General features: G+C 46.1%; 1 protein-coding gene across 1 annotated transcript in view; it reads right to left on the bottom strand.

Annotated features, from left to right (window-relative positions):
* LOC138246164 (zinc finger protein 182-like) overlaps positions 1-8,021 on the bottom strand; it is a 145,445-nt gene extending 137,424 nt beyond the window's left edge. The window contains exon 1 of the mRNA XM_069200475.1: positions 7,622-8,021. The gene's annotated coding sequence lies outside the window, so the exon portion shown is untranslated. The remainder of the gene's footprint in view (positions 1-7,621) is intronic.
* Positions 8,022-23,349: the final 15,328 nt, after the last annotated feature.

Here is a 23,349-nt window from a genome sequence, read left to right as displayed (position 1 = left end):
GGGTAAGCAGGGGTTAGCTGAGGGTGATTCTCTTTTATCCTAACTAGAGTGAGGGTCCTTGCTTGAACAGGGGGTAACCTGACTGTCAACCAAAGACCCCATTTCTAACATTGGTGGCAGCGGTGGGATGGGTGAGGGACCCCATGTCCAGTCTCAGAGGAGAGGGAATGGGGATGGGTTGAGGCCCAAGGTGCCCGAGATCCGGTCCCAGGTCCTGGAGGGTTCCCTGCGGGAACCCCAGGAGGGGAGCCTAGCCTGTACCATAGGGCCATCTGTTGAGGGAGACCCCACAGTGTCAGGAGAACTTGGGGGGGCGGCTGTAGCCAGCGTCCCACCAGTTCTGGTGTCTGGCAGTACCACTCCTAGTGAGGGGTTGCAGAAGTCCAGACAGAGGGTTGAGAGGGGGTTGCGGACCCCAGTGGAGAACCTGGAGGGTCAGGGGTCAGCTCTGAGAGCAGAGCCCCCCATGAATGACCTTGGTGAGACCATTTCTGGGTTGGGGGGAATCCAGACTCTGTCAGATGGGCAGAGGTCAGGAGACCTGCGCCAGCCAGACTCTTGTGTGGCCCTTCGGGACAGTGTGTCCCTTGAGGGGGGTAAGTGTGCCCCCCTGGAAGTCCTGGTGTGCCAGGCAATGGTTCAACCGCAGGGTGGTGACTCTGGGTTGAATGATCAGGTTCAGGGGGTAAACTCTGACCTGATGGGGGGTAAGTGTGCTCCCAAGGAAGTCCTGGTGTGCCAGGCAGTGGTTCAACCGCAGGGTGGTGACTCTGGGTTGAATAATCAGGTTCAGGGGGTAAACTCTGACCTGATGGGGGGTAAGTGTGCTCCCCAGGAAGTCCTGGTGTGCCAGGCAGTGGTTCAACCGCAGGGTGGTGACCCTGGGTTGGATGACCAGGTTCAGAGGGTAAACTCTGACCTGGTAGGGGGTAGGTATGCCCCCCAGGAAGTCCTGGGTTGCCAGGCAGTGATCCAGTCTGTGGGTACAGGCCCTGGATTGGGAGGCCAGGTTAAGGGTGTCCCCCCTGACCTGGAGGAAGGGGCTACTGCTAACAGTGCCCCTACCATGTTGTCTTCTGGGGGGGCCGCTCCTAGTTGGGTGGTTCAGGACCCCAGAAGAGAGGGCAGGGGGAGGGAAGCCTCACCCCTGGCCCTGGTCCAACCTGAAGGTACAGACCCCAGGTTGGAGGATCAGTTGCAGGTTAACATCCCTGCACTGATGGAAGAATTGTGCAGGACTGCTTCTACAAGCACCCTGACAGTTTTTGACTCTGGGGGTGCCGCTTCTGCAGGGAGGGTACAGAGCCCCAGAGGGGAGGACCAGGGTCAGGTTGTCATCCCTGACCTGGTGGAAGAGAGAGTGGTCAAAGGGTGCCAGGCACCTGGGGCTACCACCCCCCACTCTCCACAGTCACAGTGGTTAGAGAGGCCTGAGGTCGGGCTCTCATCCCTGACAGTTGTCTGGGGCCACTGTGGCTTGCTGTCCTGGTGGACAGAGTTGCCCCTGGGGGGGGAAGGACGAGAGTCACACCCCAGGGGTGGAGTGGGCAACACCATTGTGTTGGCCCTGGTGGTACTATCTGCCCATTGCAATACATCTGTGAGCAAAGTAAAGTTAGGTGTTGCACAGATGGTGTCTGTAGATGTGGAGAAGGGTTCCCCATGGGTTAGCTTAGTGGGCCCTGAGAGTATGGACAGAGGGATCCAACTGGAGTCAGGAAGGCGTAGAACTGGAGCATGCCCCTGCTGTTGTGGGCCTGGGTCCCTGTTCTATCGCCCCAATCAGGGAAGTACATCAAGGTATTGATTGTTCTCCCCTGGCTTTAGGCTGGTAGGGGGTCGTGTTGGACTTTTGCTTTTGCAGGGTCATCCCCAGACTTTTTTGCCTCCTGCCTCCTATATTTTTCTGACATGTTGCTGTTGGCTTTTCAACTCTGAGCACTTTACCACTGCTAACCAGTGCTAAAGTGCATATGCTCTCCTGTTTAAATTGTATGTAAGTGGTTTATCCATGATTGGCATATTTGATTTACTAGTAAGTCCCTAGTAAGGTGCACTAGAGGTGCCAGGGCCTGTAAATCAAATGCTACTAGTGGGCCTGCAGCACTGGTTGTGCCACCCACATAAGTAGCTCTGTAATCATGTCTCAGACCTGCCACTGCAGTGTCTGTGTGTGTATTTTTACACTGTAAATTCGACTTGGCAAGTGTACCCACTTGCCAGGCCTAAACCTTCCCTTTCCTTACATGTAAGGCACCCCTAAGGTATGCCCTAGGTAGCCCCAAGGGCAGGGTGCAGTGTATGGATAAGGTAGGACATATAGTAATGTGGTTTATATGTCCTGACAGTGAAATACTGCCAATTTCGTTTTCACTGTTGCAAGGTCTGTCTCTCTCTCATAGGATAATATGGGGGCTACCTTTAAATATGATTAAAGTGTAGATTCCCCTAGAGAAGAGATGGACAGGTGGAGTTTGGGATCCCTGAACTCACAATTTAAAAATGCATCTTTTAGTAAAGTTGATTTTGAGATTGTGCGTTTGAAAATGCCACTTTTAGAAAGTGAGCATTTTCTTGCTTAAACCATTCTGTGACTCTGCCTTGTTTGTGGATTCCCTGTCTGGGTCAGTTGACAGTTGGGTTGTTTTTCACCTCACACCAGACAGTGACACAAAGGGAGCTGGGGTGTGATCTGCATTCCTGATTAGCCATCTCTGCTAGGAGGGAGGGGTGGAGTGGTCACTCTCATCTGAAAGGACTGTGCCTGCCTCTGACAATGCTGTCTCCAGCCCCCTGGTGTGTGTCTGAGGCCTTGCCTGGGCAAGGCAGGATCTCACAAGAAGGTGTGAGTCCCCTTTGAAGAAAGGTGACTTCAAAGACTAAAATGAGTATAAGAAGGGCACCCAAACTTACAAACTTTAGAAACACTTCTGGAATCAAGGGGAACCTCTGCCTGGAGAAGAGCTGATCGCTGAGGAACAAGTGCTGCCCTGCCTGTGACTGTGCTTTGTGGAGCTTTCCTGCAGTGCTGCTTCTGCCTGAGTAAGAGGGCAAAGACTGGACTTTGTGTGCCTTCCATCTTGAAGAAGAAATCTCCAAGGGCTTGATGTAGAGCTTGCCTCCTGTTATTGAAGTCTCAGGGATAGCAAAGACTTCTTCCTGCCAGCACCTGGAGTCTCTGGAGAGACCCCTACTCTGCTCTGTGGTGCCCTTCCAGTTCCTGGGACCCTGAAAGGAGAGGCTGGCAGCCTAAGGACAAAAATACACGCACCGAGCGCCGTGCGGAGAAAAGATCGACGCGAATCCGATCGCGGCTGAGAAAACGACGCGACGCCGGCTCCGCAGCTGAGAAACGACGCCGCAGGAAACGCGACCGGAGAATCGACGCCCGGAGCAGGAGAAACGACGCGCAGCATCGCTGACGAAGGCTGAGAGATCGCAACCTGCGCCGCGGGACTTTCGGACCGTCGCGTGGCTGGCTTTTTCGACGCGCATCGCCGTGCCGAGTTGTTTTCGACGCATATAACCGTGCAGGGTTATTTTCGACGCGCACCGCCCGTGCGGGGTTATTTTTGACGCAAACCAGGTACATTTACACGCTAGCAGCGCTAGTGTGTTGTTACAACTACCTAAAGACTCTTTTTATTTTAAACCTTTAAAAAAATCATAACTTGACTTGTGTATGTTGGATTTTTGTCGTTTTGGTCTTGTTTTGTCTAGATAAATATTTCCTATTTTTCTAAACTGGTGTTGTGTCATTTTGTAGTGTTTTCATTAAGTTACTGTGTGTGTTGGTACAAATACTTTACGCCCAGCACTCTGAGGTTAAGCCTACTGCTCTGCCAAGCTACCAAGGGGGTAAGCAGGGGTTAGCTGAGGGTGATTCTCTTTTATCCTAACTAGAGTGAGGGTCCTTGCTTGAACAGGGGGTAACCTGACTGTCAACCAAAGACCCCATTTCTAACACCCACTAAAAGAGAGAAACGAGAAGCCAGGAAGTCCTATGAAAGAGGAGATATGAACCACGATAGTCTTAATGCACAGGTACTCGCCCTCGTTGGTCTTACACCCTTCCGCTGTAGTCAAAGAGACGATCCCAGTCTGATCCATGCCTGGAAAAGCGCCAAACCTCGAACCATAGAGGATAAGGGTCCCTCCTTTATAATAAATAGAAATCTGCTATATCGGGTCACCAGTAACGAGAGAGGGGAAAAGAAACAATTATTGGTTCCCGAACCCTATAGGCAGCAGGTGTTGCACCTAGCCCATAGTCAGCCGGGGGGTGGTCATTATGGGATAGAGAAAACCGAGGAGTACCTATTAAGGAAGTTCTATTGGCCTGGGGTTTTTTCTCATATCAGAAAGTTCTGTCAACAATGCCCTAGATGTCAGTTAATCGATCCCGGACCCCAGAAAAAAGCCCCCCTACATCCTCTGCCCATTATTGACGTACCTTTCTCTAGAATAGGAATGGATTTAGTCGGACCACTTCTAATGTCTTCCAAGGGATACCGATATATCCTAGTATTGGTCGACTACGCCTCTAGATATCCGGAAGCTATCCCCCTGAACAGTATTAGCACCAAAAGTGTCGCCAACGCCATGATAAGTTTCTTCTCACGAATAGGGTTTCCCCGAGAAATATTGACGGACCAAGGGACCCAGTTTATGTCCAATCTAATGGCTCAGATCTGTCAAATATTAGGGATACGACAGCTCAGGACAGCGGTTTATCATCCCCAGACAGACGGATTAGTAGAGAGGTATAATCGCACCCTGAAGACCCTCCTGAGAAAGACGATTTCCGAGTCAGGTAAAGATTGGGACAAGAAACTTCCTCTAGTGTTATATGCGGTCAGAACCCATGAACAAGCCTCTACAGGGCATAGTCCATTCGAACTGCTGTTTGGGCGACAGCCTAGAACCCTATTGGACATGGCAGCTGAACTATGGGAGGAAGACGAAAACGGGGAAAAGCCTCTCCTAGAGTACACTAGCGAGTTAAAGTCTCGACTACAAACAATATGGGAAGATGTGAGAGGGCATATGGAAAAAGCCCAGGAGAAACAGAAACGATACTATGATAGGAACACGCAAGTGCGATCTTTTGTAGAGGGAGACCGAGTATTAGTGCTTTTACCCAGTTCAGACAATAAACTCTTGGCAAAATGGCAAGGACCCTATAAAGTAATAGCAGCAGTAACTCCCGTTACCTATAAGCTACAACTAACAACTAATCCCAACCGATTTCAGATCTTTCATGTTAACTTACTAAAAAGATGGGAGGAATCACAGGTGGATCAAAATATGAACTGTTTAATTAATACAGTAAAAGAGCTAGAAATAGGGTGGTGCCCCACGGACCCCCCCCCAAGGGGCGAGGTACCCCTCCGAAATGCAGAGTTAACAGTGCAACAGAACCAACAACTAAACCAACTCCTTAATAAGCAGCCCCACATGTTTTCCCCGATGCCAGGTAAAACAGATCTAATCCACCACCAGATTATAACCCAACCGGGAAAAATAATCCGGTTACGCCCCTATCGCATTCCCGAAGCAAGGAAGGTCATAGTTGAAGAGGAGGTAAAAAGGATGTTAGACATGGGTATTATAGAGCCGTCCCAAAGTCCCTGGTGCTCCCCGGTTGTATTAGTGCCAAAACCGGACGGATCTATACGGTTCTGTATCGACTTTAGACAAGTCAATGCCGTGTCCCAATTTGACACGTATCCTCTTCCCAGGGTAGACGAACTTCTAGAACGGCTGGGTAAAGCTAAATACATGTCTACCCTGGACCTAACCAAGGGGTACTGGCAGATTCCTTTAGCTAAAGCAGATAAAGAAAAAACGGCGTTCTCCACCTCTTCCGGTTTATATCACTTTAACGTACTTCCCTTTGGACTACATGGGGCCCCCGCCACTTTTCAGAGACTGATCAATACTATATTGCGACCACATACCAGATACGCAGCCGCCTATCTAGATGACATCGTTATTCATAGCGAAACCTGGGAAGACCATTTATCCCATTTAGAACTGATCATTAAAGCACTGGCGGCGGCCGGATTGACCGCCAATCCTTCCAAGAGCCGACTGGCCTTCAATGAAATTCCCTATCTGGGGTATCATATTGGAAACGGGAATATCAGACCACAAATGAGTAAAATTGAAGCCATTTTACGCATAAGAGCACCCAGTACAAAAAAGGAGATCCGTTCCTTCCTCGGACTAGTGGGATATTATCGTAGATTCATACCCCACTACTCTACAGTAGCCGCCCCTCTCACTGACCTGTTGAGGAAAGGTCAACCTAAGAACATCACAAGTTTAACTATTCTACAATCCCATAGCTATCGTACCTTACAACGATGTCTAACCACGCAACCGGTGTTAAAATGTCCTGAGTTCAGCCGTCCCTTCCACCTCCAAACGGACGCATCGGACGTAGGCCTGGGTGCAGTACTTTTTCAAAAAGATGAAAATGAGATAAGCCATCCAGTGGTCTTCATTAGTCGCAAGCTATTTCCACGGGAACAGAACTATCCCATAATAGAGCGTGAGTGCCTGGCCATTAAATGGGCTGTGGAAAGTCTTCAGTATTATCTCCTAGGGAGGTCCTTCCTTTTATACACCGACCACGCACCTCTTACCTGGCTCTCGAGGTATAAAGATACCAACGCTCGCATTTTAAGATGGTTTATGGAGCTTCAACCTTTCTCCTTCCAGGTTTGTCATCTCCCTGGGGACCTTATGGGGCAAGCGGACTATCTGTCTCGATTTCCGGGACCTGGGGGGCTCGAACAGCCCCATCCAAGGGAGGGGATGTGTAACGGGCGAGGTGCCGATCCCGGGTCCGAAGCTCCCGTCTGGGAAGAAAATCGATACCCCCGGGGCATGGAGGAGGATTCCCCTAGAATGACGTATGACGCGGAGGGCGTCATAAAGAGGAAAAGAGAAGACGGACGACAAGAGAGGTCGGAGGAAAAGGAGGAGCCGAGAACGCGGAAGAGCCGAGGAGAGGAAACCACCACCATCCAGGAGCCGGAGGAAGAGCGAGAGAACACCGGGGCAGGAGAGCAGAGCACGAAAAGAGAACCCACCTTCACCCAGGAGCTAAAGGGAGAGGAAGACACCGCCAGCAACGTGATCGAGACGGAGGGAGAGACCCGGAAGGCGGGACGCCTCGAGGACAGGAGGAACCAGTGGGCGACCCCCAACCCGACCGAAGAGAAATCGGGGGACCACCTACTTGCCGGCCGCGCCCCTGGAGGGACGTGGCCCTCCCAGGTACGACTATACCCTGCCTGGCAGACTCTGTCAGGTTGGCTCACAGGGAAAAGAGGGAGGTGGGGGGAGAAAAGGGAGGACGGGGAGGTTTCTTCAAAGGAAGGGCATAGACCTGCAGAGAGAGGGGAAACCCGTTTACTTAACCCACGGACTGGGACACCTCCGGAGAAACCCTAGAAAGAAGAGAAGGGGTTGACCGGGACACAGGGGAGAGAAGGCACAATAAATAAATAGAGAAACCCACCACAACCAGCACCGCCGCCCTACCTGTTTCACCACCCCTACTAACCCCTATCTGACCCCTTACCTTAGCCCTACTTCAATTTTCACTTACCTGATTATTTTTATTTTCCTTTCTTTTGGGGAATACGGGCGACCGGAGGACGGGAAACCAGACCGCCTCAAGACGGAGCCAAGACACCACCAGAGCCTGGAAAGAGAAAAGAAAAGGGGCTTTGAGGAAATAGAAACTAGGGCTGATCTTGTGAAGAGGAACAAGAGAGGACGGGCCAAGCTATAAATAAAACAATAATATTCCCTCAAATAGCAGTGCCTGTCGTATTCTTCCAATATCTTGCATATGTCAGATAACGAACCCATTTACACTGGGTAAGTGACATTTTCCGTTCAATGGCATGTGTAGCTGCAGATACACATGCTGTGCATAGACTACAAAGCAGTAATCTCCCCAAAAGGGGTGGTTAGCCTGTAGGAGTTGAAGTTGTCTGAAATAGTGTTCTTAGTACAGCCTGTCCTACTGTGGCTTGTTGTGCTGCTAACACATCTACACAGTAATGCTTAGTAAATGTATGAGGCGTAGACCAAGTGGCTGCCTTACAAATCTCTGTCCTTGGTATATTACCAAGGAAAGCCATTGTGGCACCTTTCTTTCTAGTGGAGTGTGCCCTTGGAGTAATGGGTAATTCTCTTTTAGCTTTTTGGTAACAGGTTTGTATGCATTTGACTATCTATCTGGCAATGCCCTGTTTGGATATCGGGTTACCTGCATGTGGTTTTTGGAAACCTACGAACAATTGTTTGGTTTTACGAAATTGTTTTGTTCTGTCAATGTAATACATTAGCGCTCTTTTTATGTCTAACGTATGTAATGCCCTTTCTGCTACTGAGTCTGGCTGTGGGAAGAAGACTGGGAGTTCTACCATTTGGTTTAGATGAAACGGTGATATGACTTTTGGTAAGAATTGTGGATTTGTACAGAGAACCACCTTATGTTTATGTGTTTGTATAAAGGGATCTTGAATAGTAAACGCCTGTATTTCGTTAACTCTTCTAAGTGAAGTGATGGCTATTAGAAAGGCTACTTTCCAAGAAAAAATTGGATTTGACAAAAATGCATGGGCTCAAATGGTGAGCCCATGAGTCGTGTTAATACAAGATTCCACGAAAGCACTGGTGGTGTCCTTGGGGGTATGATTATTTTAGTCCTTCCATAAAGGCTTTAATAACTGGGATTCTAAAAAGCGGTTTTGTTTTGCAGATAAGCAGATATTGCAGTGAGATGTATTTTAATGGAAGAGAAGGCTAGATTAGACTTTTGTAAGTGTAGTAAATAACTTACAATGTTTTGTGTGGATGCGTCTAGTGCCGTAATCTGATTAGCTTGGCAGTAAGAAACAAATCTTTTCCATTTGTGAGCGTAACAATGTCTGGTTGTGGGTTTTCTTGCTTGTTTAATGACCTCCATACACTCATTAGAAAGGTTTAGATATCCAAATTCTAAGACTTCAGGAGCCAGATTGCTAGGTTGAGCGATGCTGGATTCGGGTGTCTGATCTGTTGTTTGTGTTGTGTTAACAAATCTGGTCTGTTTGGTAGTTTGATGTGAGGTACCACAGATAGGTCCAACAGTGTGGTGTACCACGGCTGGCGAGCCCACGTTGGTGCTATAAGTATTAGTTTGAGTTTGTTTTGACTCAGTTTATTGACCAGATAAGGAATGAGCAGGAGAGGGGGAAAAAAATATCCCTGACCAGCTGATCCATAGAGCATTGCCCTTGGACTGAGGGTGTGGGTACCTGGACGCGAAGTTTTGGCATTTTGCGTTTTCTTTTGTTGCAAATAGATCTATGTTTGGTGTCCCCCCAGCGGTAGAAGTGATCTTGTAGAATCTGGGGGATGTATTTCCCATTCATGAGTTTGCTGTTGACCTTGACTGAGATTGTCGGCCAACTGATTTTGAATGCCTGGTATGTATTGTGCTATCAGGCGAATGTTGTTGTGAATTGCCCAATGCCAAATTTTTTGTGCTAAGAGACACAGCTGTAACAAGTGTGTCCCCCCTTGTTTGTTTAGATAATACATTGTTGTCATATTGTCTGTCTTGACAAGAATGTGTTTGTGGGCTAGAAGTGGCTGAAACGCTTTTAATGCTAGAAATACAGCTAGCAGTTCCAAGTGATTTATGTGAAGTAGTTTTTGTTGATTGTCCCATTGACCTTGTATGCTGTGATTGTTGAGGTGTGCTCCCCACCCAATCATGGAAGCATCTGTTGTGATAATGGCGTGAGGCACTGGGTCTTGAAAAGGCCGCCCTTTGTTTAAATTTACAGGGTTCCACCAATGAAGCGAAGAGTGTGTTTGGCGGTCTATCAGCACTAGATCTTGGAGTTGACCCTGTGCCTGAGTCCATTGTTTTGCTAGGCACTGCTGTAGAGGCCGCATGTGTAGCCTTGCATTTGGGACAATAGCTATGCATGACGACATCATGCCAAGTAGTTTAATCACAAAACCTTACTGTGTATTGTTGGTTTGGTTATATGCTTGATGTTATATTTTGAAACGACTGAACTCTTTGTGGACTTGGAGTGGCAATTGCTCTTTGTGTGTTGAGTGTTGCTCCCAAGTATTGTTGTATTTGGGATGGTTGTAGATGTGATTTTTGGTAATTTATAGAAAACCCTAGTTTGTGTAGAGTATCTATGACGTATTGCGTGTGAAATTGATATTGTTGCTGAGTTTTGGCTTTTATTAGCCAATCGTCTAGATATGGGAATACGTGCATGTGCGGTCTCCTTATATGAGCTGCTACTACTGCTAGGCATTTTGTAAATACTCTGGGGGCTGTCCTTATTCTGAGCGGTAGCACTTTGAATTGATAATGTTTGCCTTGTATTACAAACCTGAGGTATTTCCTGTGAGATGGATGGATGGGTATGTGAAAATACGCATATTTGAGATCCAGTGTTGTCATGTATTCCCCTTTTTTTAGTAAGGGAACTACGCCCAGAAGTGTTACCATGTGGAAATTATCTGGTTTGATGAAGAGATTCAGTGTTCTGAGATCTAAGATAGGCCTTAGCGTTTTGTCTTTTTTTGGGATAAGGAAATACAGGGAGTAAACGCCTGTTCCTTTCCGGTTATAGGGTACTAGCTCTCTGGCTTGTTTTTGTAGCAGTGCTATTTGTAATAGGTCTAAGTGTTGTGGAGACAATCTGTGCGGTCTTGGTGGAACATCTGGAAGGAATGTTGTGAATTCTATGCAATAACCATGTTGGATAATTGATAGGACCCACGTGTCTGTTGTAATGTGTGTCCAATTGTGATTGTATTTGGTTAGCCTCCCCCCCTGTGGTGATGAGTGTTGGGGAAGTGTGACATTGAAGTCACTGTTTGCTAGGGCTTGGTTTGGAGGGCTGGAATTTCCCTCTTCATCTTGGGAATTGTCCTCTGTAGGAACCACGAAACCCCCCTCTTTGGTATTGCGACTGGTAGGTGGGTTTTGTTTGGGAGGTGGATGGTTCTGGTGTCTGTTGTCTAAACCCTCCCCTAAATTGTGGTTTCCTAAATGTTCCTCTGTATTGTGAGGAGTAAAGCGCGCCCATGGCTTTGGCCGTGTCCGTGTCTTTTTTCATCTTCTCGATTGCGGTATCCACTATCTGGGCCAAACAACTGATGTTGATTAAACGTCATATTCAGTACCGCCTGTTGTATTTTTGGTTAAATCCAGAACTTGCATGCCTTTGAATTGTTACAGTTGTGTTTACTGTCCGTGATGCTGTATCTGCAGAGTCTAGGGCAGATAGTATTTGGTTGTTCGATATGGCTTGTCCCTCTTCAACCACTTGTTGGGCACATTTTTGGTGTTCCTTGGGCAAATGCTGGATCATGTCTTGCATTTCGTCCCAGTGTACCCTGTCGTAGCGTGCAAGTAGGGCTTGAGAGTTTGCAATTCACCATTGATTGGCTGCTTGCGATGCCACTCTTTTCCCCGCTGCGCTGAATTTTCGACTCTCTTTATCAGGAGGTGGGGCATCCCCTGATGATTGTGAATTCGCCCTTTTTCTTGCAGCCCCCACAACCACTGAGTCCGGAGGGAGCTGTTGAGTAATATACACTGGGTCTGATGGGGGCGGTTTATATTTCTTTTCGACCCTTGGCGTGATGGCCCTCCCATTTACAGGCTCTTGGAAGACCTGTTGTGCGTGTTTGAGCATGCCTGGTAGCATTGGTAAAGTTTGGTAGGATGAGTGAGTGGATGCTAGGGTGTTGAACAGGAAGTCATCATCCACTGGTTCAGAGTACATTGTTACGTTGTGGAACGTAGCTGCCCTGGCTAGTACTTGCGTATATGCTGTACTTTCCTCTCGTGGTGAAGGCATGGTTGGATATGTCTGGGCTGTTGTACGATATAGGTGGGTCGTATAGATCCCAGGGATCCACATCATCTTGAGTCATCCCAGTATGTGTGAGTGACTGCGCCATTGGTGTACCCACTGGTGACAAGTGTGGTGATTGCAGTGGGGATGGTTGTGGTGAGAACTGTGGTGGTGGTGACTTGTCTCTAATCACTTTGGCTTTCGGTTGCATGTCAGTCTCTTGAAAAGCTAGTTTCCTTTTCCATTTAAGTGGAGGGATGGTTTGTATCTTCCCTGTGTCCTTCTGGATTTCTAACCATTGTTGTGTTTGGTCATGTTCTTCTAAATCCAGATCTTGCTCAAATCTGTGCCTTTCTGTGAGCTGCATAGAAAGGCCTTGCTCCTCAGTGTAGGAAGAGCTCCGAAGCCGTTTTTTTCAGTACCGAAATTCACAACGAAATTGTCTTTTTCGGTTCCGAAGAGCTTTTTCGAGGCTTGCCCGACTCGATAACTCGATGGCAATTTTTTTTGGTGCCGGATTCTCAACCGGAGTCGGAAGTCTTCAGCAAATCTTTGGCCTTTTTCGGTGCCGATGTTATTTGGTCACCTTCTTTTCTGTGGGTTGAGCCATGGCCTCCTGGCGGTGGCTACCCCGTGGCCTTGAATTTTTTGGTGTGACCCTGGGTGTGGGACGGCGCAGATGTACTCCCTGTTTGCCGCGCTGTCGAGGGTCGATCACCGTTGCCCCCAGCTATGCAAATCTGCATATGGGCTGGTGGGAGGAGCAACTGCTCAATGGGGGTAGAGATGTAGAGACCACATATTATTATGGGTCTTCTACATAGATTATATTTTCATTATCTGGGGCAGTAATAAGTAGGATAAAGAGAGTTTTGTGAAAGTGATCAACCAGAATAAATTGAATTTTCAATTTACCAGCAATATAAATGCAGAATCTATAGAATTTTTAGATATAAGACTCATTGTTGATCAAGATAAACTCGCTACCACCTTATATCACAAACAAAGTGCAGGTAATAGTATATTACACACATGCAGTTTTCATCCAACTCCTTTAAGAGATAGCATTCCTTATGGAGAACTCTTGAGAATAAAAAGATCTTGTAGCACAGAAGAAGACTACAAGCATGATGAACCAGACCTATTAACCAGATTCAAAATGAGAGATTATTTAGAGGAAGCTCTACCGGGTACAGTCAGTAGAATGGAGAGGGATGATAGCCTCCTTAAATCTAGCAAGAGGGACTACAGGAAGAAGAAATGAGACTAAATGCTGATTTGTTACTGATTATCACAAACAACATGCTCATATAGGATCTATTCTGAGAAAACATTGGCATTTTCTGAGGAGCGATCCATTCAAAGATACACCTATATCTAGGAGACCACTGATAACTTTTAAAACAGGACGCTCCATGAAGAGATATTTTGGAAAAAAGCACCGTAGTGAAAGAAAAAGGCCCCCAATTGGTTAAAACCACTAGAAGGCTTCTATAAATGTAGTAGATGCAAGGCTTGCAGACAATGTGAGAATGTGAAAGAGGTCACTAACCCTTGTAAGAAAGTGTTTACAATTAAGATACATCTTACCTGCAAAAGTGAATATATGGTATACATGTTGAAATATCCATGCCCTAAGGTGTATATAGGGAGCAACATTGTACCAGCTCACAAAAGAGTCCTTCAACTTGGAACCATTAGAAATAAGGACTCTAGCTATTCAGTCTCTGGACATTTTCACATGTTCCATGGAGGAGCAGCAGACTCACTCTAAAACTCTGTGACTGATAGTATCGCCAAGAACATAAGTGGGGGGGGGGGGGTCAGTAGAGAGAAACAGTTGCGCAGAATGGAATTGTGATATATTCTTCTGTGGGATTGCAAATAGGCAAGCGCTTTAAACTGATGAGGAGTTCTACACACATTTAAAGTGTCTGTTTCGCCGCCAGTTCATGTCTGTTATTGAGCATTTCTTATATGTATATTTTTCAAGCTCTTCGGACAATGACATTGGATGCTGACCACTTGGAGTTATGACAGTCTTCAAGATTGTCCTGAGACAGGAAGGAGTTTGTACCTTGATTTTCTTTTACTTGCCCACTTAGGCTAGATGGATAGAACATTGCAGTTTAATGCAAGTTGATGTATCTTGCACTGAATGGATTAGTCTCATAAATGTATTGTACATACAGTTTTTCAATTTTGTGCATATAGCGCCCACTGGGGGTGTAGTCTTTTTTTATTCTGTGCTTTTTCTATCTGGTACACATTCATCATTATTCACTTTTTACTCATTTGTAATTGAATTTTCTGAAATATTTGTGTCAGAAAAGATATGTTTTATGTTAGAGAGGACTCAATAGGCGTGTGTCTCTGTCTATGAATCCCCCAAGTATTGTCCCTCAGCCCAACACCTCAGGACCGCACCATCACTCCAGTGATTCAGAAGAGAAATAAAGACCTGGATGTTCGAAAGATCAGTCCTCCCCGCAGCCGCATACAGCAGCATACAGATTGAGCGCCTCAAGACCCTCACAGGTGATTTGTCGCGCTCTATAAATGTTTCTCTTTGTAAATAAAGGCATTCCAAAATGGTGGAAACAGTTGGGAGCACACTGCTTCACATTCCAGCATACAGGGCTAAATCCAAAAACATGCGTCTAGAGATTCACAGCACTAGCTGCGCCCACTAAGGTGAAAAACTACAGCCTACAGATGAAGTAAGCATACATTTACTCTGCATTTACCATAATTCAATGGGGCAAACTGCATGCTGGAGGCAGTGTGTTCCCAAATGTTTCCTGTTTAAAAAGGCTGCCTTGAGTCAGCAAGCTGACGAGCTTTGGTTGATGCACCTGTGTTACAGTGAGTGGCACTGAGACCTGAGAGGCTTTTGTTAGCATTTCCAGCAACCCCAGAAAAAAACCTGCTGCTCTCTACTGAAGGGCTAAACCCAGAAACACATGTCTAGAGACATACAGCACTAGCTGCACCCACTAAGGTGAAACTACAGACTACAGAAGAAGTAAGCATTAATTTGTACTGCATTTACCATCATTCAAAGGAGCAAACTGCGTGCTGGAGTGTAAGGCAGTATGGTCCCAACTGTTTCCCATTTCAAAATGGTGCTGTTGTTATGATCAAGGCTCGTATGGGAGCTGAAGTGTGCTAAACTTTCTTTACGGCTTCAATATGAAATAAACCAACTGGAAGTGCTCCTGGAGTGTAGTATTTTCCTTGGTCGTGAAAAGTGTTTATTGGCGGTCACCACTAGGTAGGACCTAGTTTCTATAGAAAGTGGCGCCAGTTGATGAATCTTCCTAAACTTTTCTAAAAACATGACGCTCACTTCAGCTGCTGTTTGGAAAGTTTCAGGTTGATCCATCAAGCGGGGGCCAAGAAAAAGTGCGGGGGAGGGAAACATGTTTTCTCCATGTTAATTTCCACAGGGACTTTGGACAGGAAGTGAGGCAGAAACATAGGACTGAATTACACCAAATTTTGCAGAAAGCTAGCTCTTGGTCCAGAAAGAGCTCTTTTTGTTGTTTGGGGTAAATCAGTTCAGTAGTTTTTGAAATATTAAAGAAACCAAATTTGTATATATAGGAACGTGAAGGCTTTGTGAACCCTCCCGATCTCGTGCTGAGGTCCAATCAGCAGCCAACACTTGAACAAGGAAGTGTTGGCAGCCATCTTGGGACTCTGCTTCTACCAAGTCCCAGAAAAAAAACATAAAAAAGGGGGCCAGAGTAGGGACACCCTGACCCCTTGCTCTGGTTCTGGGGTTCCAGAAGTAAGAAGGTCTCCTGTACTTCTTTCAATAAAGCCCATGGGTGGGCAAGGTCCCAGGGGCATGTTAACAATAAAGGAGGGTGGTGCAAGCCCCCCCCCCCTCCCCCCATCTTTAGGGCTTATTTATGCCTCGGGGACCGTCACCTCCCCAGAGCTTAATTTATATAGATAGAAGGGGGTCGCATGGCCCCGTGCACTGGGGACCACCACCTCCCAGGGGCAAAAACACCTTATTTATATAAGGTGGGGGTCCTGCAACCCCCTACTTACCCCAGAGACCGCCACCTCCCTGGGGCTGTTTAGATTAAAAGCGGGTCCCGGGGGATGGGGTCCCCAGGACCAAAATCAGCCAGGAAAGGGGGGAGGGGCGCACAGTCTCACTCCCCCACACTGCCCATTAAACTAACAAGGTAGCACTTACTACCTAACCAGTGGAGGCACTCCATCTGGATAGACATTTTGTGCAAGACTGTGGACTCTTGTTGGCTAAACGAGCAGGTGAGCTTCCATTCTGGCCATGATGCTCATTTCATAGAAATTAAACCTCAACTGAAGCACTTACAAATATAAACGTAGCAGGTGCCCCAGTTGAAGCTCCACTTCTGGAATGAACAAATTATCCTAACTCCTGGGCATGGTGAAGGCAAAGCAAGTGTGTTTACTCTGCTATTCCATATTGAAAAATTATCTGAAATGTTTGTGGAGGTAAATGCATCTTTCATCCATTGGTGCACAATCAGACACTCTCACACCCAGAGACACCTTCTCACACCTATTCTCAGAGAGACCGGCCATGCGGCCAACGCCTGCTATGTACAGCCAAAGGCCATGAGCAGCATGGGGTTGGGGGTGGTTGGCTGGAGGAACTGGCCGCAGGCCAGGCCCTGCGGACCTCAGCCACGCACAAGCGGGATTGAGTGGTTGTAGGGGCTTGGCCACAGGGTCTGGCCATGGTGCGAGTTAGTTACCTAGGCTGCGAGTTATAGTTGCTTGAAATAACCTACTATAACTTCTGACTGCTGAATTCCCCTGATTTTGTGCGAGTAAACCCAGAACCTAACTATAGCATTGATGCAACCATTGTTTTTTTAAGTGAATACACATACACACACACACATATATATGGAAAATGTTACTTACCAGTAGGCATCTGTTCCTGGCATGTGGTGCTGTAGATTCACTTGCTTTGCATAAGATCACATCCAATGTTGGGTCCAGAGTGGTACAACTTAATTTCCTACGAAGAAGCTTTTCAAGTCACTGGATCGAGTGACTCCTCCCCTCGGTGATAATGCGCATGGGCATCAAGTCCTTTGTTAGATTTTTTGTCCACAGGTGGAAGAGTTAAGTAGTGTGAAGGGAGTAAGAGAGAAAGAGATGTCCATGCAACATATCTACATATGTGCAATATTTACATGTTAACATAATTCCAATGTCCACAGTCATCCGGGAAGGAGGGAGGATGCATGTGAATCTACAGCACTACATGCTACAAACAGATGTCTACTGGTAAGTAACATTTTCCGTTTGATGGCATGTGTGGCTGTAGATACACATGTTTTGCTAGAGTGTAAAGCAGTGCCTCCATAAAGCTGTGGCTAGCGTGCAGGAGTTGCAACTGTTTGGAAAAGTGTTCAAACAATGCTTGCCCAACATTGTCTTGTTGATGTCCTAGTACATCTACACAATAGTGTTTCGTAAAGGTATGTGGCTTAGGCCATGTAGCTGCTTTACAAATGTATGCTATAGGTATGTTACCTATACATGCCATCGAAGCACCCTTTTTCCTAGCAGAGTGTGTTCTAGGTGTCACAGGTAAGTGTTGTTTTGCTTTAGCATAGCAAATTTTAATACACTTGACTATCCATCTAGCTATACCAGTTTTTGATATATGGTTTCCTTTTTTGGGGTATTGAAAAGACCACAAACAGTTCTTTACTTTTTCTGTAATGTTTGGTTCTATCTATATAATTCATTAGAGCCCTTTTCACATCAAGGGTTTATAGAGCTCTTTCCACTACAGAATCAGGTTGTGGAAAGACAACTGGTGGTTCTACTGAATGATTGATATGAAATTGTGAAACTACTATTGGAAGGAATTTAGGGTTAGTTGGAAGAACTACCTTATCTTTATGAATCTGGAAGAATGGTTCTTCCATGGTTAAAGCCAGGAGCTCACTCACACGTCTAAGGGAAGTGATAGCCACCAGAAAAGCTGCCTTCCAAGATAAGAATTGCAAGGGGCATGCATGCAGTAGCTCAAAAAGGGAATCCATGAGACTTGTGAGGACAAAGTTAAGGTTCCAGGATGGTACCTGAGGTAACCTTGGGGGAATGATTTTTTTAAGTCCTTCCACAAATGTTTTAATGACTGAAACTCTAAAGAAATATGCTGTCTGTTTTTAAGATATGCAGCTACAGCTGCTAAATGAAGTTGAATAGATAAGAAAGCCTAAATTAGATTTTTGTAAATGCAATAAGTAACAATGGCTTGAACCCTTGGCTTAAGAGGGTCAATGTTTTTTGATGGCTAGTAACAGACAAAGCAGTTCCACTTTGGTGCGTAACATTGTCTAGTTGTGGGTCTACATGGTTCTTCAAGAATGTCCATACATTCCTGCGGTAGTTGTAAATATCCAAAGTCTAGGACCTTAGGAGCCATATTGCTAAGTTGAGTGACGTGGGTCTGGATGTCTTATTTGCCCTTGATTCTGTGTTAAAAGGTCCAGCCTGCTGGGGAGCTTCTGGTGTGGAACTAGTGAGAGATCAGAAAATGTTGTGAACCATGGTTGGCGTGCCTATGTAGAAGCTACAAGTATCATGGTGAGAGGAGATTTTCTGAGTTTCCGAACTGGAAAAGGAACGAGTGTGAGTGCAGAACAGCTTAACCAAATATCCCTGACCAGCTCATCCATAGAGCATTGCCTCTGGACTGATGGTGAGGGTACCTGGATGAAAAGTTTTGACATTTTGTGTTTTGAGGAGAGGCAAATAGGTCTATTTGAGGTGTTCCCCACTTTAGAAAGTACTGCTGAAGGACTTGCGGGTGGAGTTCCCATTCGTGGGCTTGTTGTTGTATCCTGCTGAGCAGGTCTGCAAATTGTCAGTTCCTGGGAGATACTGTGCCGGTATCTGAATGTGGTGATGATGTGCACATTTCCATATTGTCTATGAAAGATGGGACAGCTGAGATGACCGTGTCCACCCCTGTTTTTGAAGATAATACACAGCAGGCATGTTGTCTGTACGTACTAGCACAACTTTGCTTTGCAATTGTGGGAGGAATGCCTTCATTGCTAGGAAGACTGCCTGCAGTTCCAGGTAGATGTGTAAGGACTGGTGGGTGATATCCTATATATCTTGCACTGTGAGGTTGTGGAGATGCGCTCCCTAACCTGTCTGTGATACGTCTGTTGTGAGAATTATCTGAGGTAGAAGGTCCAAAAATGGCCACCCTTTCATAAGGTTGGTGGTGTTCCACCACTGCAGAGATCAGTGAGCCTGGTAGTCCATCAACACTAGATCTTCGAGTTGACCCTGTGCCTGAGACCACTGAAGAGCGAGACACTATTGAAGGGGACATGTGTGAAGTCTGGCATGAGGTACAGTGGCAATACAGGGTGCCATCATCCCTAGCAGATACAATTGAGTCCTCACTGTGTATGAGTGGTTCTCTTAACTGAGAAATCAATATGTGAAAAGCTAGCCTCAATTGTGTATTGAGTACCGCTCGTAGATAAGGCTGTATCTGAAGCGGCTGGAGATGGGATTTGAGATAATTTATTGTGAATCCCAGAGTGTTTAGGAGATTGACTGTGAGTTGAGTATGATGTTGACATTGTTGTAACATGCTGGATTTGATGAGTCAGTCGTCCAAGTAGGGGAAGACCTGAATGTGTTGTTGCCTGAGGTGTGTAGCAACTATTGCGAGATACTTGGTGAATACTCTGGGGGCGGTTGTGACCCCAAAAGGTAAGACCTTGGACTGGTAATGTTTTCCTGCAACCACAAATCTGAGGTTTTTGCGGTATGCTGGATGGATGGGAATGTGAAGATAGTGATCTTTAGATCTAGTGCTGTCATAAAGTCGCATTGTTGGAGAATGGGAATGACATCCTGAAGAGTGACCATATGAAAATGCTCTGATAGAATGTAGTGGTTTAACAACCTGAGATCTAGAATTGGCCTGCATGAACCATTCTTTTAGGGTATAAGAAAGTACAGGGATTATAGTTCAGAACCTTGATGTATTAATGGAACTGGCTCTATGGCCCCTTTAAGGAGAAAGGATTGCACACTTCTTCCTTGAGAACAGTGGAAGGTGAGGGGGTATGTTTGGGGGGAGTGGAAATGAGCTCCAGACAATTGCCAATTTGGATAACTGAAAGAACACACTGGACGATGGTGCTGTCTGACTACTGTGGGTAAAAATGTTGAAGTCTTCCCCCTACAGAAGTGGTGTGAGGTGGTGGAAGGTGGAGGTAGTCATTGTCTGACAGTGGAGGTGGAGCCTCTAGAAGTGGTCTTCTTCTACCTTTGTTATTGTACCTTCTATAGGAACCTCTATACAAATCTCTGGTGTAGGACTGAGAGGTGTCCTTGGCTTGTGTGGAAGACTGGTCTGTAAAGGATGACCTAAAACCCTCTTGTGAATCCTGGGCGATGAAAAGTACCACGTTGTGCAGTGGGCTTGCAGTTCCCCCATAGCTTTGGCAGTTTCATTATCGTTTTTAATTTTTCTAGTGTGATATCCACTTGTGGGCAAAAAAGGTGCTCTTTATCAAAAGGCATTTTAACACTGCCTGTTGTACCTCTGGCTTAAACCCTGAACACCCAAGCCAAGCATGTCTTCTTATAATGAAGCTAGTATTAATGCTGCGTGCAGCAGTATCAGCAGCATCCAGCGCACAAAAAATAGAATTATTCGTAATATCTTGTCCTTCTGCAACACTTTTCGCAACCCTTTTTACAATGCTCCTCAGGGTGATACAGAAGGAGATCTTCCATTGCATCCCCATGAACCCTTTCATAGCGTGCTAGCAACACCTGCACGTTAGCAATATGCCAGTGGTTGCCTGAGCTGCGACTGCCTGTTGCATCTAATTTCTTACTTTCCTTGTCAGGAGTGTGAGTGTCTCCTGTAGACTGACTATTTGCTGTTTTACGTGCAGTTGATGTGACAATTGAATCTGTAGGAATTTGAGCCCTTATACACAAAGGGTCTGTTGGTGCAGGCTTATATTTTTTTATCAACTTGGGAAGTGATAATGCGTGCTCTTACTGGCTCCTTAAGGATCTCATCAGCATGCCGAAACATGCCTGGAAGCATGGGAAGGAACTTACTTTCTTTATGCATTGTGGCAAGAGTATCACATAGAAAGTTTTGCTCGACCGGGTCAGTGTACGGTGGTACATTATGGAAGGCTGCTGCCCTAGCTATGACCTCAGGTGGAGATGGTCTAGCTAGGTAGAGATCCGGATTATTGGGTGTTATTGGATCCAGATTATATACATCCCAAGGATCTGGGCCATCTTATGTGTCCCCCCAAGTCATGAGACCCATATGAAGGTGAATTGCTTGATGTAAATCCTTAGGGAAGTGGAGGTGTAGGTGAAGGAGAAGGAGCTGGAGAAGGAGGAGGGGGAGAGACTTGAGGAGAAGGCTAAGGAAAGGACGGAGCCTTATCTTTGGAGGCCTTTTTGGAGGCAGAGAGGTATTAGGCGCCTCCTGAAAAGTTAATTTTATCTTTAAAGGAACAGGAGTAATACCACAATAGGACCTGTTCCTCCTGAATATGAAGTCAGCGCTGCCGAGAATCCATTTATTTATTTATTTTATAAAGCGCATGGCTACCCAAAGGGAATCCCAGCGCTACTATGATTATCAGATCCAAAAAAACATCCAGCTACACCACATACTTGAAAAAGAAAAAAAAATCAATTTGACTGACCGCCCCCTTGAGTTCTTCTGATTCTAGGAACTACTTAGAGTTTGAGTCCGTTGGACCTGAGATCTCCGTTAAATTGATAGGGAGTGATCAACTGTTGCAAAATCGATGGACCAAGGCTATTTTTGGCTTGGTGCACAAAGCACAAAGCCTTAAACTGTATTCTGCAGTGGACTGAAGCCAGTGCAAAGCTTTAAGCTCTTGGCGTGCTGATTACATTTTAGGGACATCAAAAGTTGTGCAGCTGCGATCTGAATTACTTGCAATCTTGCAGTAACACATTGTGGACTTCCCAGACATAGATAATTACTATGTTCAAGATGGGAGAGAACCAATCTCTAAATCACTATTATTCAAACAGCTACCGGCAGCCACTTCAGGGTATTTCTCAGAGCTCGCAGCAAACTAAAACAGCTGCCAGCCATCCTCTGTACTTGAGATGACACAGTAAGCTGACTGATAAAGCCAAGACTTTTCACTTCTAATTCTGGGGACGGATGATTAAGCTGATTAAGTTCCAGAGTGAGGGGTTATTACCCACTATCATAACCTCTGTTTTGTCTCAGTTAAGTTTCAAACAGCTGGCTGCCCTTCACCTGGAGACTTTCTCTAAACAGTTATTTAACATTATAGAGGTGTAGTAAGTGTCAGAGGATAATGAAACAATCAGCTGAGTATTGTCAGTGTACAATAACATATTAAAGCCAAATGAGTCAATAATGTTAGAAGGAGGGCGGACAAAGATTGAAAAACGTAGGGCTCAAAGACTAACCCTGAGGCAGTCTTTTTTGACATTTTCAGCCTTGAAGTCTTTGGTTGGTGCGATGGTGTCAGCACCGAAATAGAGGAGGCCCCCTTTTTGGTGGTATGGAAACAGCAGGTACCGAAGCACCGTGTGCAACTGTTTGTTTCGATGCCGAAGTGCTGCCACCAGAGCCTGAGGTCGATGCCGAAGATTTAATCTTGGCTTTTTTTGGTGCTGAGCTGAAGGGTGGGGCACCCGAATCGGTTTCTTGGTTCTGACCATGGCCGGGAGGCAGTGGATGACTGATGACCTCTTTCGATGTAGTTTGTACAGTCTTTGTAGGGACCTTTGTACTCATGGTCTGTGCCAACTGCAACAGCTGGCTCTCGACTGGATGTCGGAGTCTTGGATAGAGAAGGACTCTTCTTGATCCAGCTCCTCTTGGACGTTCTACTCCCCCCAGATGTCTGGAGTCCGAGATGCCATTTCCAGTCGACAAGCACTTCTGTTTCTAAGAGTTTCCTTTGACTGAAAGGATTGACAAGCCTTGCAGATTTGCCAGTTATGTTCAGGGGAGAGACACAAATTACATACCCGATGTTGATAAGTATGGGGGAATTTTGAATGGCATCAAGGGCTAAAGCGAAATGGAGTCTGTTCCATCAGGTCTGAATAGCCAGATGTTACATGGAGGATGTAGGCCTTAGAAGGGGTGCGGACGCCCCGAAGGGCAGTGAGTCTGTTCTGGAATTAAAATTTGAACCGCGGATAGGCTGTGAGAGAAAACAAAATTGAAACAATACCATCGCTGAAAGGAATACGGAGAGAAAGCCGTTTTGGACTGGATCAAGCCAAGAATTCAGAGCGAGAGAAACACACGTTAAACCCGACTGCGGACAAAAAAAACACATTTGACAAAGGACTTGATGCCCATGCGCAGCATCACAAAGAGAAAGAGTCA

The sequence above is a fragment of the Pleurodeles waltl genome, chromosome 7 (genome assembly GCF_031143425.1).
Source record: "Pleurodeles waltl isolate 20211129_DDA chromosome 7, aPleWal1.hap1.20221129, whole genome shotgun sequence".
Taxonomy (NCBI): Eukaryota; Metazoa; Chordata; class Amphibia; order Caudata; family Salamandridae; genus Pleurodeles; species Pleurodeles waltl.
Note: the sequence above shows the minus strand (reverse complement) of the source record. Positions and strands in the feature narration are given on the sequence as shown.